General features: G+C 50.1%; 1 protein-coding gene across 7 annotated transcripts in view; it reads left to right on the top strand.

The window, feature by feature from the left end:
* TMEM63C (transmembrane protein 63C) overlaps positions 1-16,916 on the top strand; it is a 71,748-nt gene that overhangs the window by 1,955 nt on the left and 52,877 nt on the right. For 2 of the 7 annotated variants that reach the window (XM_084792691.1, XM_084792686.1), the window contains exons 1-2: positions 2,379-2,557; positions 14,660-14,808. The gene's annotated coding sequence lies outside the window, so the exon portion shown is untranslated. The other 5 variants (XM_084792688.1, XR_014781210.1, XM_084792689.1 and 2 more) reach the window with 5 other exon arrangements.

The raw sequence follows: 16,916 nt of genomic DNA, 5'->3' as shown, positions 1-16,916 counted from the left end.
AAAGTCCCACAATGTCCCCAGACAGTGCCACCAGTTGCAGACCTCTAGCATTAAAGCCATAATGGGGGAAGACATGAGGGTGGGCTCCACTGGAAGATACTAGATGCTCTTGTGCAGGAAAGGCAGCTGGCTTAGCTAGGCAGCTCCATTTGCGCTACTCAGAATCCTTTGGCTTCTTCTTCTTCTTCTTCTTCTTTTTTTTTTTTTTTAAGATTTATTTATTGTATATAGTATGTTTTGTCTGCATACATGTCTGCACACCAGAAGAGGGCACGGCACCAGACCTCTTTACAGGTGGTTGTGAGCTACTATGCAGTTGCTGGGAATTGAACTCAGGACCTTTGGGAAACAAGGCGGTGCTCTTAACCTCTGAGCCATCTCTCCAGCCCTCCTTTGGCTTCTTAACGTCACTCTTGACCATGCTCCCCGCAAAACAACGGATCTTAACAACACGGTCATGAAGACAATAGCATTTGCCCCGGTTCAGAGACGACAGCGCAGGTCAAAAGCACGTTCCGATCCAAGGGAGTGACAGCATGTGCATCTTCAGTACAGGGGGCCTTAAATGCCAAGCTGCCCCTTCCCTGCCCCCCCCCTCATTCATTTCCACACATCTTCACCAGGAACCTTCTACAAGCCTGACTGACCCCTTTGATGGCTGGCATTTGCATGGTTGGGATACCCAGCCCTTGCGTCTTCCGCTATGTCTGCCTGGCGTTTATGTGGGTCTCCTTCCGTTTTCCCCAATACCACTGCACGATCCTCTATGTCATCTGCTTCCCGTTTAGATGGCCTCTCAGTCATGGGCTATGGGGTTTGGGTATGGCCTAGCAGTAGCAGGTCCTATGATGAGGGGACAGAGGAGAGAGCAACTGCTCCTATCAGCATTCTGCTCTCTCTCAACTTAACAATAACTGTCACTGTCCTCAGGGCGTGTAATCCTAGAGAGACCAAGCCCTGTGTTTAGGTGGTCTAGCTGGGACCTCAGTACATAGATTTGAGGGGTTTTGTTTGTTTGTTTGTTTTCTAATGTTTGTTTGTTTGAGACAGGGTTTCTCTACGTAGCCTTGGCCATCCTGGACTTGTTTTGTAGACCAGGCTGGCCTCAAACGTACAGAGATTTCCCCTGCCTCTGTCTCTCAGAGTTCTGGGCTTACAGGAGTGTGCCACCGTGCCCGGCTCTGAGAAGTCGTAAACTTATCTGGTTTGTCTCCATACCTATTAGCCCTTGGTGAGGAAACCCAAGTCCCTCTGCAGAGGGGGAGAAAGAAAAAAAAAAAAAAAGATTGTGTGAGTTCCTGAGGACAGCACAGCACAATGACACCAGAGACAGGGGCTAGACCTGAAATCCCAGGAGCAGTGGCATCATAGATGGTCAAAGGCCTTCTGGGGCCATGACTGGATAAATGCACGAACGAGTAGGTGGGTGAGTGAGAGCACATGGGGACACACAGTGACAGAGCCTATCTGGTGGCTTAGCCTTGAGTTCTCGTGGGGGTGGCAAGGTCAGGACAACTAGAGGGTGGAGGGTGATAGACAGGTGGGGGGACGGGGACAAGGCATGGGAGACCTAGCACAGGCTGGCAAGGGTGCTAGTGCTGCTGGCTGGGAAAACCCAGGAAGACATAGTTACCTTCTGCCGCCTCCTCTAGTGTCTGTCTCATACCGCTTTCTCCAAGCCCTTTTTATATTGTTAACAGCTCTGACAATATCTCACCATTATAAATACTATTCAGTAGTGGCTCCTATCCCGTTAGTTACTGTACTGAGAACCTCCATAATAAAATGTTTATTAAATAAATGCTCTCAGGCCTTGACCCCGAGAGAAAGAGGGAGAGAGGAGCGCGGGGCTGTTGCCTATAGCCCTTGCTGTGCATGGTCGTCTCCGGGGCAACAGGGGCAAACACATGGTATCAGCCCCCAATTCAAAGCCAGTCTCTCCAGCAGGGTAGGCAGGTCTTTGGTGAAACTTGAGACCCACTTGAGGAATGTGGTTCTGGCAAAATGGACCGGACTCCCCGTCCCATTCCTGTGGGCCTCCTGGGTAGGGTTGTGGTTAATGTATAGATCTTTCTTTTGCTGAAGAAGGAATCGGAACTGAGCTTTGTCCGGATGTGGTCCTAGGGTGTGGTAGAGCACTACCTTGGTGACATTGTATGTCTTTCCTCGCTTCTGGCTAGCTGGGTTAGGAGACCTCAGAGGAGAGTTTGAGGCGTGGGAGAGGGTGGGTGGGCAAGGCAGCTGTTCAGAGAGCGGCTCTGCAAACCCCAGCCAGGGAGCGGCAGCATTGTGAATTCGCGATGGCCGTGGTTTCTGATAGCTACAGGATTTCCAGGGCAGAGCTTTCTTCTCTGTTTATGGTAATCTAGCCCGGGTTCCCCCACAGGTCAGAGCAGCGTTGGGCGGGGCCAAGGTTGACTCCTACTGGGAGGAGCCGGGATGCCGCTCCCGCTGTGATGCAGAGGGGAATTTGCTGATAGTCCCTTGCCAGGTGGAGCTGGCTTTACCAGGCCGCGGAAAAAAGGAGGAGGAGGACCCGCCGGCAGTCTGCTTTCAGGTAGAGTGATGCCCGGTCACTGATCCTGGCAGCCTGAGCTCCTCGCTTGGGGCTGGTAGTGGCCGTGTGGGAGCAGATGCGGTGAGCTTGGGGACTGTCGCTGCCGGGAGATGGAATGAGAATCCGGGTCCTGGACCAGGGAGGGGGCGGGGAAGGATAGCTTGCTTGAGAGCTTTCAGCGACCAGGGACTGGACTTAAAGGATGGGAGTAAGGGAGACTGCGCCACATGCGGAGCACATTGGCTGTCTTCGCCATGTACCTTCCTTCAAGCCGCCCACTAGGAAGGGCCTTGGCTTAAGAGATCTGTCTTCATCGGGCGCGCCAGGGTGGAGGTGGGCGGGAGGCTTTGGCTAGGGGTCCTTGCCTCTTGGTCTAAGTAGGTTGGAGTTTCTCTTAGGGTACCCCCACCCCACCCATCCAGGGACTCCCCTGGGCTCTGCTGCCCACGCACTGGGCTGGGCTGGGAGGAGGCAATCTACACCACCGTTTCTGTTACCACAGCATCACCGATGGGTTGTGTGTGGGTCCAGTTCTAGCCTGGGCAGCCTGAGTTTCAAGGCCGCAGGGTCCTGGGGGCGGAGGATGCCACCTTTCTGTATATGTTTTCAAAGACAGAATCTGCCTCTAGTCTCAACTTGAAAGAAAGAAAGAAAGAAACTTTGGGTTTGGATGAAGAACTCTGGGGGAAACTGAGGTCTAGGGGTTCTTTGATTAGACTGAAATCACTTGGTTAGGTCCACAGAGCTGCTTCCCAGACATAATCACACCCATTCTGGAGTTACAGGAACAAGTCTTGTTCTCTGGATTCCTGATAGCCTCTGGGTTGGATCCTCACCCAGTGTCTCCCTCTCCGCATCCCAGAGGATACAGGGAATTAGAATTTCAGCAGGTTTGGGGAGCCAGAGGTGTGGACAATAGCATATTGCCCACCTGGGCTGTTGTTGAAGGGGTGAAGGGTCAGTTCTATGGGCTCAGGAAAGTCATGAGAGCTGGCTTTTCATGGCAGAGGAAGTGCCATGTGCAGGCCTTGGTGGAGGTCCAAGGGAAAGTTCCAAGGGGGTGAGAGGGTGCCGAGGAGCACCCTCGTTGTTCAGACAGACTCTTTGTTCCAGAGGCTGTGGTACTTGTTCCAGAAGGGTGATGGAATTGTCTTGTGGGAATGCCTCGTCATAGCTTCCCGACTTACTCTTGTCCTCTCTGACTGGGGTCCCAAGAAAAAGTGGACTCTGGTCAGCTGCCATTCTAGTTGCACCTTCTCAAGCCGTCTTGTCCTCCTTCTCCCCGGAGGGGGGGGGCAAATGTCTTTTTCTTGGAAGGTAACTGAGGCAGGGAGCAAGCAATGGTCTTTTAGAACCAGACTCAGTCATCCTTCTTGGAGCAGTGGGCTGCTCAACATCTCTCACTTGCACATCTCAGGACAGACTGAAGAGGCCTTATCCTTGCCTCTCCATCCCCCACCCTCCAATTGCCCCAGCCCTGGGACTTGAGGATGTGAATGTCCCCTGACAAGTAGGGATAATAGGAGCAAATGCCCCATGATCTTCTCCTTCAAGGAATATTTGCTAGTTACCCAGTAAGGAAGTAGCTTGGAGGAGGGAGCTGAAGTCACTTGATTACCTTTCCAGCATGTCCCCCACAGGGGTACACTGTCCTGTGGACCCATCAGAGCCAAAGACAGATGTCTCTCCTGCCTATATAGCTGCAAGAGCATCTATGAACACCAACACGGTTACGAACTGTAGACAAAGGGAGCTGCTGTCTTTCTGAGAGCCCAACAGGACAAGGGGTTCTGACCAAGCCCTCTGCCAAGTGGAAAGTTGTTACTACGGACCTGGCTGCTTTCCAGAGGCACCCTCCGGAACAGAGTCCCTGAAGCTGGGCTCCAGGGCGGGGAACATGCCTTTCACTGCTCGATGGTCATGGGATTTCTCTGGGGGGGGGTGTGGGGACCTGAAGGAAAGGATGGACTCTCTAGAAAACTGTATTAGAGACAGCTGCTTGTGAGTTGACAATAGAAAGAGTCAGGGAGGAGGCCCCACCCACCTACATCTCCACTGGGGCCCTTCGGGAGAAGGACCACTGTGCACAATCTAGGAAGCTGGTGCTATGTCTCTCTCGGCCTCGCCATGAAAGGTCAGGCTTCAGAAGGTCCCTGCCTTACCTTCAGGTCATGCAAGGAGGATCAGGCCTATAGAACCGAGGGACTGGTGTTTTTTTTTTTTGTTTGTTTGTTTTGTTTTTTTTTTTTACCAAGAACCACTATTTGCTGGCACTTGGCCCTGAGTTACCTACCCTACCTGACAGCTGGATGTGTGTGTACCTTCTCCAGATGGGTGGGAGGGCTTTGAAAACGAGTCAAGGATGTGTTACAGAAAGGGAGTATTATTCTGGGAGACTCTGGCCTACATGGAAGCCATCTGTTTCCTGCCTCGATGGAGGAGCTATGGCCATTTCCTTTCTGGAAGATGTCCCTTTTCTCCATGGCCAGTCTAAGGTCTCTTCCAGTCTTAGACTGGTCCTGTGGGCCCACCTCCAGTTATATTCCAGCCTGTTGTTTGTTTGTTTTGTTTTGTTTTTGTTTTTGTTTTTTGAGACAGGGTTTCTCTGTGTAGCCTTGACTATCCTGGACTCGCTTTGTAGACCAGGTTGTCCTCGAACTCACAGCAATCCGCCAGCCTCCCAAGTGCTGGGATTAAAGGCATGCGCCACCACACCTGGCTTATTCTGACCTTTGAGGACTTCTTTTCCACCTTCCTCAGCTGACTAATATTTAACGTATTTAACAGGGTTGCCACCCAGTGATGATGTCTAAGGGCATACTGAGCCTCCCCACAGAGCTGTATCCTCCTGTGAACCCTCCGACCCCACAGACTCTCTGCCAAGGCCCTTTCTGGGAGGCAGCTGGATGCAGAGCCATAAAGATAATGATCGGGAAGTGCCAGGATCTCTTTCCCAGGCTGCGGGAAGGCACACGGCACAGCACACAGGCCAGGCCGCGGGCAGGCTTTCCCTGAGAGGGGCTGTAATGAAAGCTCGATCAGCGTTTAGTGTCCCATCTTGCCTGACTGGGGCCCAGCACTCTCTCCTCCCCTTCTCTTGGGAGAGCTGGGCTTTGAACAGCTTACTTGCTCCCCGGCATGAGCATACACCCAGAACTGTACTTTCTGGCCCATGAGTTGGCAGGGTCAGAGTGAGAACAAAGATGAGAGCCTGGGGCCCCAGGATGGCCGTGTGGGCTTTGCACAGAAGAGGAGGTTTTGTTCTAGAGCTCTCTGGATTTCTCGGGGCCAACGAGGGAAACTCCTGAGGCCAGAGCTGCACCAGCTGTGCTTCTAGAGCAGGCTATGCATCCAAGCTTCGGTCTTCCTTCTCAGCATCTCTAAGGCTGGGACTGAGACATGCCAAGCCAGGCAAGGGGGGAGGGGGCTCCCCATTACCACTTCCTGCTTCCTTCCGGCCATCAGTGGTTTTCTCAGGGAAACAGACGTGCAGGACCCATGTGTTCTAGGATCATGGCTTACATTTTCCTCACCCTTCCATCTGCTGTCTTATACCGGTCCCTACAAGAGGCAAGCTACTGGACCAAGTGGATGAGCGATGGCACGCCTCTCTGCCTTCCTTCCTGCCGAGTCAGGGCCTCTGGTGTCCTTAGAGGGTCAGAGACAGAAAGACTTTGCCAGCTTCCAGTGGGAAGCCAAGCTGTCCCCTTCTCATCTCTAAGTAGCCCGGCCAAGGGAGGTGGCCCTGAAGAGTAGCCTTCACACTGTGGTTGAGTCTTCGGGTTTGTGCCCAGCCAGATGAACGCTGGGCTCAGATCATGCCCTGCTTCTAAAGCAAGGGACTCTGAGGTCTTTGGAGATTTAGTGGAGCAGCACGATCCGGTGGCCAATCAAGGAGGTGGTTGGGTTATTGATCATGGGACTGTTATTGCCTCAGATGCCCAAGTGACAGCTGGCCATAGCATAAAAATGCTGCAAAGAATAGCTGGGCAAGCATGCAAAGCCCTGAGGGGTTATGTGTGGTAGGACCTGAGTGTGGAAGAGTCGTCACATGTGACATAGTGTCCGGAGGTTGTGTGGAGCTAGGTTTCCATCCACGTCATTACCTGCTTATTCTTTTCCATGAGGTGAGTGTTTGTTTGCTGTGCTGGGAAATCCTGTATGTAACCCTCAGAAAGATGGAGGGGAATGGGCAGGGAAGTGACTGTGTGATGGTTGGTGTCCCCTTTCCATCTTCTTGTCTTTCTACTTCTGATCTACCAACCCTCTAGGGACCTTTGGGATCACAGGGCCACGCTTTGTTGGCACCACAAAATGCCCAGTGACGATTGGCCAGCCATGGATATTCCTCAAGGCGCCATTAGAATTGAACAGGTCTTTGAAGGTCCTCGAGAAGGGGCCATCCACACAGAGGTCTTTCTCCAGCATCCAGGGGTCTGACTCCAGCATCCAGGGGTCAGACTCTAGCATCCAGGGGTCAGACTCCAGCATACAGGGGTCTGACTCCAGCATCCAGGGGTCTGACTCCGGCATGCAGGGGTCAGACTCTAGCATCCAGGGGTCTGACTCCAGCATACAGGGGTCTGACTCCAGCATACAGGGGTCTGACTGCAGCATACAGGGGTCTGACTCCAGCATCTAGGGGTCAGACTCCAGCATCCAGGGGTCTGACTCCAGCATACAGGGGTCTGACTCCAGCACCTAGGGGTCTGACTCCAGCACCTAGGGGTCTGACTCCAGCACCTAGGGGTCTGACTCCACCATCCAGGGGTCAGACTCCAGCATACAGGGGTCTGACTCCGGCATGCAGGGGTCAGACTCCAGCATACAGGGGTCAGGCTCCAGCATGAAGGGGTCAGGCTCCAGCATGAAGGGGTCTGTCTCCAGCATACAGGGGTCTGACTCCAGCATGAAGGGGTCTGACTCCAGCATACAGGGGTCTGACTCCAGCATGCAGGCATGTCCAGCGCTTACCTCTGTTGCGCTACTGTTGGCTTTGCTGAAGCTGCTTAAGACCCAAGGACTTGGAAATGAAAGTTGCTGGTTTGTCCCCATCCCCTCCACTCTGGGCAGGGTGCCCAGAACTGGGGCAGCTGAAGGACAGTTCCTGTCATAAGAGCAGAGGAAATGGAAGGCTAGGATTCCTTCCTCACCCCCATGTGTGCAAAAGGTGGACACCTAGACTTTGCTTCTACCCACAGCAGCTCTTCCTGGCCCTGTGGACAGCAACCCTGGCCTGAGAGGGGCAGGTGAGGAGGAACCTTATCCCATAACCCTCCAGTGGGTCTAGGAAAGAAAGCCAGGACAGCCCTGGTCTTTTCCCAAGTTGGAAAAACCCAGCTTTCAGACCAGGCCTGGAAATTTTAGGCATGTTAAGTGACTCTGCCTCCTTCCTGGATAAGTAGGTTTTGAACTTACCTCTGCCGGGAGCCTTCCTCACTGGCCTCAGAACCTTCCCCTGAGCACTTACCCAGAGTCAGAGCAACAACTCAAACACCGTGTCTTCACACACGGAGGATCCCCTCCATGTATGCGATCACCTTGAAGTTTCCATAAAATACCTCCAGCTTTTCTTCCCCGCCACCCCCATTTTCTTCCTCTCCCTCCTCCTTTTTTTGGGACCAGACTTCACTGTGTAGACCAGGCTGCCCTCACAGTGATCTTGTCTGTCTCTGCCTCCCAAGTACTGGGATTAAGGTTGTGTGCCGCCATGGCCGACACAGCCAGATTTTCTCGTCCTCCACTCCTAGCTCAGCTAAGAAGTATGACTTTGGCCAAGTGGAGGCTAGAAAGAAGAGATCACGTCCTGACTCATGCCCCAGACTACCCCAGACCCGTCTCCATTCTCATCTGTTTCTTTCCCCGTCGTTTAAAATGCAATGAACCTGCCACCTCCTCCACGAAACCCTTCATGGACCTCGGATAGAACAGGTCTCAAATGCCTTGCACACTGAGCATCTCTTGCTAGACAGTGAGCTAATCTCTTTACTCACTCAGTGTTCTCTGGCAGCCAGTGTCAGGACACACACACACACACACACACACACACACACACACACACACACACACGTCCCCTGGTAACTCATGGGGAAAAAAGGAAATGATAAATAATATTCATATTCCACAACAATGGTAATATAGGATGCAGGGGATGGGATGTTCTGACATGGACGTGTGGCGATGTGGCTGCCTGTGCTTTATGACGGATGGTTGCACGTCTGGCTGTGCAGTGACCTAGAGACACTCATGCCTGTGCAGAAGCTGATAGTCTCCGGGATATCTAGGCCAGCGACACCTGAAACGCAAAAAATAGGTCTTGGCCTCTGTCGCTTCGAACCTGACAGTAACAGAAGGGACAGCCGAAGCTGTGATGCCTGCTAGTTCATACAAGTGGGGGTGGGGCGGGGCGGGGCGGGGCAGGGCGGGGCTATATATCTTACTTCTTTATTATTTTATTGTATTTTGACTTTGTAGGCTTTGAATTTTTTCAAACCTACTTCATTTTGGGTTCTTTAAGGCTTATACCTCCCTTCCAACCCGCCTACCCTAGATAGGAGAGAAAAGAAGTTAATAGAAACAGGAGAAGTAGACATTTTTAGACTTAGTTCCTTGGAGCGATTCCACTGGCGTAGTCGGCAGGGTTTCAACAGACCCGTTAAAACAGCAAACCAGCAATTCAACAAAAGTGACTGCAACCGCAGCCTCTGGAACCTGGAGCGGCAGCTGGAACCCGGAACCTCAAGGCGTTCCCTGGAGCGGTTCTCCCTAGGAGTATCTTGAAGTGGTGTGATGAACAGCCAAGACCAAAAATGCCTCTTATTTTGGGTATATATATATATATATCCTCTCAGAGGCCTTACTAGGATGTTTATCAGTTGACAAAGACCATGCCCCCACAAGAGGTGGTTCCTCTTCCAGTGGGCAAACATCACGTGTTCTCTTACAAGTCTGTTTTCAGCAGAAAAACACTGCACATCCTCACACAAGTCTGTTTCGCATCCCACACTTGAGATCAAAACAAAAACATGCTTATATCCACTACAGACTTTTTGAGACTAGGTCTTGCTATGTAGCTCTGGTTGGTCTGCAGCAATCCTCCTGCCTCAGCCTCCTGAGGGCTGGGACTATAAATATGCACCATCAGTCACTCTGGTGTGAAGTTTTTGGTTTGATTTTTTTTTTTTTTTGAGACAAGGTCTCATGTAGCCAGGCTGATTTCAAACTCACCAGGCAGAAAATGCCTTTGAATTCTTGATCCTTCTGCCTCCATTTCCCAAATGCCAAGATTTACAGGTGTATGCCACCACAGCCAGCTGGGAATTTAATTTTCTGTAAATTATACGTTGATAAGACTGATATACCTGAGCCGGGCATGGTTGTGCACGCCTTTAATCCCAGCCCTCGGGAGGCAGAGGCAGGCAGATTGCTGTCAGTTCGAGGCCAGCCTGGTGTACAAAGTGAGTCCAGGACAGCTAAGGCTACAAAGAGAGACTCTGTTTCAAAAAACCAATAATAATAATAATAATAATAATAATAATAATAATAATAATAATAATAATAACAACAACAACTGATATACCCACACATATATACAGTATGCATATATCCTGTGTTGCCATAAATAAATCTAAAAACTTTTGCAAAAGGAGATTGCAGAACAATACCATTAGTGGCAATATAAGGTCAATAAAATGATAAGATTACATGATTAATAGAAATGGTAAACTACAGAACCTACAGAGTGCAGCCCTGTGGTGGTCTTCAGTGGAAAGATTTCTTGTTTATCAGGAACACATTGTTTTCCACACATGCACAGACACACACACACACATACACACACACACACATGTGTGCATTCGTGCATGCACAAGCACACATACACTCACATGAGATCTGAAGGAAAAATGATAATTAGATTGGTTTTATTATTTTTATTTCTTTAGTGTTCAAATTTATTTATTTTTTCCCAAAGGAAAGGCATCAACCCCTCCCTGAGAGGCCAGGTAGGGTCCTGGAGGAGGTGACCGCTGAGTGAAGTCAGGGGAAGTTGAAGGAGGAGTGGGGGATGGCAGCTTGAACCAGTGCAGGGAGCTAGGGAAAAGAAGTACAGAGCGAGTGTCCCGGGCCAGGTGATAGAGAAGCGCAGGTGGCATTGAAATGTTTGTTGAATGACTCCTGTTATGAAGCAGCCCTTTCCCCAGCACCTTCCTATTTCCTCTGTGATTTCAGTGCTTTTGTGTTTGGGCTGTGTGCACAGCAAAGAGGGACCTGAGAGAAACATTATTCTGTGATTTTGTTACTTATTCACTTATTTCAAAGATTTGTTATTATTATTATTATTATTATTATTATTATTATTATTGGTAGTGGTGGTAGTTGTTATTATTGTTGTTTTGGCATTTTTTGAGACAGGGCTTCTCTATGTAGTCCTGGATGTACTTGAACTCACTCTGTAGACCAGGCTAGCCTCAAACTCATAGAGATCCACCTGCCTCTGCCTCCCCAGTGCTGGAATTAAAGGTGTGCACCACCATTCGCCTGTCTATTTTTATTCTTTTTAATTATGCATGTGGGGGGGGGGAGGTAAATACACATGCATACAGTATCTGTCAAGTCCAAAACTACCAGCTTCCTCTGGAGCTAGAGTTGTAGGCAGCTGTGAATCACCTGATACGGGTGCTGGGAACCCAGCTCAGGGTTTGCGGGAGAGCTATCCACATTCTTAGTCACTGAGCAATCTCTCTATCCCTAATTTGATAGCCTTTAAAGTCTAGCGAACCTAACGAGGGCTAGGGAAGCAGTGAAGCAAATAGGTGACGCCCCACACTAAAATAAGTAAATAGCCATCAATACAGAGAAAATAGAGTTCTCGGAGAATTCTCAGATTCAGCCATGTGCAAAATCCATTTGAACACAAATAAACAGTTTGACTCAGAAGAGCTGGAACCCCCCCCCCCCTCAAAAAAAAACCTAATAGCTATGCAAGTCCTCAAAAAAAACCCCTAAAACAGCCAAGTTTAGTAAGTGTTTGTTGAGTCTTCAAGGGTCTGGCAATGCCAGTTACCACCAACCATACCAGATCTTAGGGAAGGAAAGATCCCAGGTCGTTCTGTGAAGCTAGTGTCACGCTGATAACAAAGCACAGGACAGCTGGTGTGTGGCACATATCCATAATTCATGATCAAATAGCAGAATGAGTTTTCATCTGGGAACATTGGTATAAGACATGTACACTAAATAATAAATAGAATCATGCAATCAATATGGGAGGGTCGTTTGTTTTTTGTTTTCTGTTTTTGTTTTTTTAAGACAGCGTTTCTCTGTGTAGCCTTGGTTGTCTTGAAATTTGCTCTGTAAACCAGGCTGGCCTCAAACTCAGAGATCTGCCTGCCTCTGCCTCCTGAGTGCTGAGATTAAAGGCATGTGCCACCAAAGCCTAGCCTGCAATATTGTTTTTTTATTTACTTATTATTGATAAAATTTTTAATTATTTATTTATTTATATTTTATGTATGAGCACTCTGCATGCGCACCTGTGCTCCAGAAGAGGGCATCAGATCCCATTACAGACAGTTGAGAGCCACCGTGTGGTTGCTGGGAACTGAACTCTGGACCTTTGGAAGAGCAGCCTGTGCTTTTAACCACTGAGCCATCTCTCTAGCCCCATCTTGATTTTTTAAGATTTATTTTATTTTTTGTATCTGAGTGTCTTGCCTGCTTGTCTGTGTGTGCACTGTCTGCATACCTGGTGCCCACAGATGTCAGAATGGGGTGCCTGGGAACTTGGGTTACAGGTGATTGTGAACCACCACATGGGTGCTGGGAACCAAACCCAGGGGCTCTGCAAGAGCAGCAAGTGCTCTTAACTGCAGCTGCCTCTCTAGCCTCTAGTCTTGATATTTTAAGACAGGATTTCCTGTAGCCCAGGCTCACTCACTACATAGCCCATGATGACCTTGAACCTCAGATCCTCCTGCCTTTACCTCCTGAGTGCCGGGCTTATCATATACCACCACACCCAGAACAGGGCCTAAAGGACACTTGATACAAAGTGATAAGTGTCTTTGTTTTAATTTGTGTGTGTGTGTGTGTGTGTGCGCGCGCGCTCGCGCATGTGCACACATAAGCATTTGTGCATATGTGTGGAGGTGTACGTTCCCAACATTGCTCTACACTCTTTACCTGAAACATGATGAAATCAGTGCTAGAGAATGTTTCACATGTGCTTGAGAAGTATGTATTCAGGGGCTGATGGGGTGGAACGAGGAGGGGGAGGGAGGGAGAGAGAGGAGGGGGGAGAGGAGAGAGAGAGAGAGAGAGAGAGAGAGAGAGAGAGAGAGAGAGAGAGAGAGAGAGAGAGAGAGAGAATATGAAACCAGGGGTAGAGAGAAAGAATTATCTGCCCTGATTGCAATGGAGAGTTCTGAACTGAGAAGTTATGGATTTTCAACTCATATTGCTGGGGTTGAAGAGTTTAACAGGGCATAAGAGTGAGCTAGATACAAATGGTGTGCCTAAGAGAGAGTCATCGTAAAGCATGTTCAAGTCTGCTAGTTAAAATAATTGATAAAAGGTATGTTGAAATGTTTTTCAAAGGTGAATATGTTCCGTGTAGTCTTTAAGAGCCGCATAACCTTCAGCCTAGGCTTGTCCAGAGCTAGCCCCAGAAATGCTTATTGCAGCTTACTGCACCAAAAAATAGAGAAACAAGCCAACTGTGGATGCACGCAGCCTCTGTAATCCTAGCACCTGAGGGGCTGGAATAGGAAGATGGCTGGTTCTAGGCCAGCCTGTTCTGCACAGTGGGTTCAAGGCCAGACACAGTCACAGAAAGGATGAAGGACTACCTAAGTACCCAGCAACAAGGTTAGAATCATGAGAGGTATCGGGCTTGGAACACACTATTGAAAACTGAAGATGTTGGAGACAGAGATGTGTTAATGAGTGGCGGGAACATGGAGACATAGGGATAAGTGCGCATTCATCCATGTTTGGGGAGACTCAAAGAAAACTGCAAGAGGAGCATTAACTATCTTATGTCCAGAAATGTGACAGAGCCCTGGGGTGGCAAGGGCAGCGTGGCCGGCTCCATTTCCATTGGGTAATCACCTTGAGTGGATTTTTCCCATAGTGTGCTGTTTTCAGAATTTAAAAAGAATATTTTGGGAGAAATCACTTGCAAAAGGAGGAAACTGTTTAAGATGCCTCGCCAGAGCTTTCTTCTTTTTCTTTTTTGACAACGCTGGGGATCAGACTCAGGACCTTGGGCATGCTGGGCAAGTGCTCTGACTTCTCATCTTAAGTTCCCTTTTCTGCGGGCTCGTCTCTTCTTTTATTGCCAATGCCAGATCTGAGAGGGTCCATAGGACACATTGTCCCTCCTGTCATTTTTGTCCCCGAGAAAAATAAAACCTAGAGATATGTCACACAAGCTGCCCAGGGTTGCCAGCTAGTCTCGGCAGACGCTGGGCTCCCTGATGTAGCTTTTAGAAAAGGAGCTGAGCATATTGTGTGAATGACAAGGGCCTCATCCCTTGCCCTCGCCCAGGCGGCGCTCACCCAGTGAGTGTTACTTCTGTAAACATGTGGACATGCAGATCCGTAGGTACCTTCCTGGAAAAGTGGGCCAGGTGAGGGCCCTTCAACAGGCATTTCAGCAAGGTCTCCTCAGGTGACTCTGAAGGAAGAGAGGACTGGGACCCTTGTGTGGCCTCCCTTCCTCTCAGCACTGCTGACTTTAACTCTACATCCAGGCTGATGTTTCCATCACAACAAAAGAAAGCAGGGGGTTTCAGCTCACCAGGGGACAGACTAGATTGCCCTGAAACTCCAGTATGGTGCTCCACCTCTGTTCTCTCTCTTGTCCTGGACCTCTGGAATGGCTCACCCAGGCCATGTGTTGAGCACTCATTGACCTCCGAGGGGAGGGGCCCTTCGTGCTACCAGAAGAGCTCCTCAGGTTGGCCAACCGGGAAGATGCTGACAAGCATATTGAGCCGAGGAGGGGCCTGGCCAGCTTGATCTTGGGGGAGGAGCTGTTTACTGAGGACTGGGATCCCTGCCTGCCTATCCTGAGAGTGTTCCATTGTCCCTATGCCACAGAGCTTTGAAGGAACCACTTTTGTAGTCAAGAGCTGGCGAAACGCTGCAGGGTCACTTGGAAGCACCTCTTCCCTCTTCCTGGTCGAGAACAGGAAGGCCTGAGGACCTAGCCTTTCAGCCTGAACTCTCACCGACACTTGCTGCTCCAGGTAGGTACCCCTGCCTCACCATCCCATGGTCCTAACATGACTTCCCCTCACAACCTTGGGAGATGTGGCCATAGGGTTGTCCTGTAGCCGGTGGTGTGTCAGTCAGCACTTGGGAGAAGTCAGCACTTGCTTCCATAAACCTCTTTTTCTTTTTCTTTTTTTTGGGGAGGGTAAGTTCAAGACAGGGTTTCTCTTCTCTGTGTAGCCTTGGCTGTCCTGGACTCTCTTTGTAGGCCAGGCTAGCTTTGAACTCACAGTGATCCACCTGCCTCTGCCTCTCGAGTGCTGGGATTAAAGGCGTGTGCCACCACACCCAGCTCCATGATCCCCTTTAGCCACAGCCTGACTGGAGGGACCAGCAGGGACCTTAACCCTGTGCATGGGGCACCCTCTCAGGTGGCTCAGGTTCCAGAGGCTTGAGGAAATCTTGAGAGCTGCGAGTAGCTTGTCCTCGCTTCATTGGCAAGGCCCCAGGCTGAGCTCCTAGCTGGGACCCCTGTGGGAGGGTCTTGCCTAACTGCTCTGGTGTGAGGAGCAGGCTCAGGACAGGGCCAGGCAATGCTCTTCTGAGCACTCCCAGACTCTGGGGAATCTTTCTTCTGGAAAGGATTAAGACAGATAGTATCTCCAGACTGCAGGGGCTGGAAGGGATCTCACTGAGCTAATCCGACTCAACCCTGCTTTACATCTAGAGCATCACTTAGCATCAATAGAGAATCCAAATGTTGCTACTGAGTCTCTCAGAGGAACCAAGTATAATCCCGTCCACACCGCACAGGAAGTTCTCTGTTTCAGCTGTCTCCTTCCTCCTGGCCTCAGCCCAGCCTCTGTCCTGGGTACCCTTCTTCTCCTTTACCATATCTGGCCACCTCAACCAACTCACACTCCTTCATCCCACATCCAAAGGTAGACTATGTTAAGAGCCAGGCGAGCAGCTAGAGGAGCCGTTCTTTCCATCTCAGGAGAGAAAACCCTATGCTGTTTGAATCTTGGAGAAAGAATGATGCAGCCCTTGAGGCTGAGCTTGGAAGCTGTAATAGGGTAAGATCCTCCCCTCCCCTGAGACTGCCTAAGGCCTCTCTTTCATGGAGAAGATGTTGTCCGGTACGGGATGCTGGCCAAGAATGTTGCAGATGTTGTTGTTATCCATTAAGGACATCTTAGATCTAGTTCTTCTGTGCAAAGTGCTCAGTGTTCCTGTAGCCCTTTTGACTTCCTATTCTTTTCCCAGGAGAGCCTTCCAGGGTAGGTGGCCTCGGTTGTGGGCATCACTTACTTCTGTCCCTCTCAGACCTCACTGCCCCATCCTGCTTCCCAACTCCACCCCTCACACACACACACCTAAGTGGCTGTGGAAAGCATCTGTGACTCTTGTTCGAAGCTCAGGACTCTGGCCACCTTCCAACCTTACCATCTCCGCCTACCTCACGCTGTAAAATAGGGGAAAGAGTAGACACCTGAGGTCACTGGGGATTAAACAGCTTAATACCTGTAAAGTGCTTGAAAAGGCATCTATCATTCAGCAAGTGGGTATAACATCAGCTCTGTTCATCACAGAAGCCTGTCTTCTCCCAGCCACACTCTGCGCTTGATTAACTTTCCTAAAGCACTGAGCAGCCGTCTTACTCCCGGGGCCTACAGTGAGTCATCCATGGCTCCCTGTGGCCTGTTTAATGATGATGCCCTAACCTGCTCTTGAGGGGTCTTGAGAGCAGAAACAATGTATCTTATTTATGTCGTACATTATAAGGAAACAATACTATCCATTGAGATAGAGCATTTTTCATCCTCAAGGGTGTGAGTGTAGCCTCCCATACCCCGACCTCAGTTTGAAGGTTTAATTCAAATCCTCCCCCTTAACCATAGCCCTGATGTGAGCACAGCTGCATACTGGCTGCAGGGTGCCCTGGATAAGGGTGGCTCTGGTTTCATCTGGGGCTGTGAGACTGCAAGTGTAGTAGTCCCGTGCTAGACTCCAGCCCTGTCCACATCAGAATGGACAGCTGGCCACGGCCCAAAGCAGGCAGGGACTGCAACACCCTTGCAAGTTCAGGCCAGGCAGCAGACATGAAGTCATTGTCCTTGGCTCCCGTAGCTCTGGGCTGCTG

This window comes from Acomys minous (assembly GCF_964271855.1).
Source record: "Acomys minous genome assembly, chromosome: 8".
NCBI classification, from domain to species: domain Eukaryota; kingdom Metazoa; phylum Chordata; class Mammalia; order Rodentia; family Muridae; genus Acomys; species Acomys minous.
The sequence above is the reverse complement of the archived record's forward strand: the minus strand, read 5'-3'. Positions and strand labels throughout refer to the sequence as shown.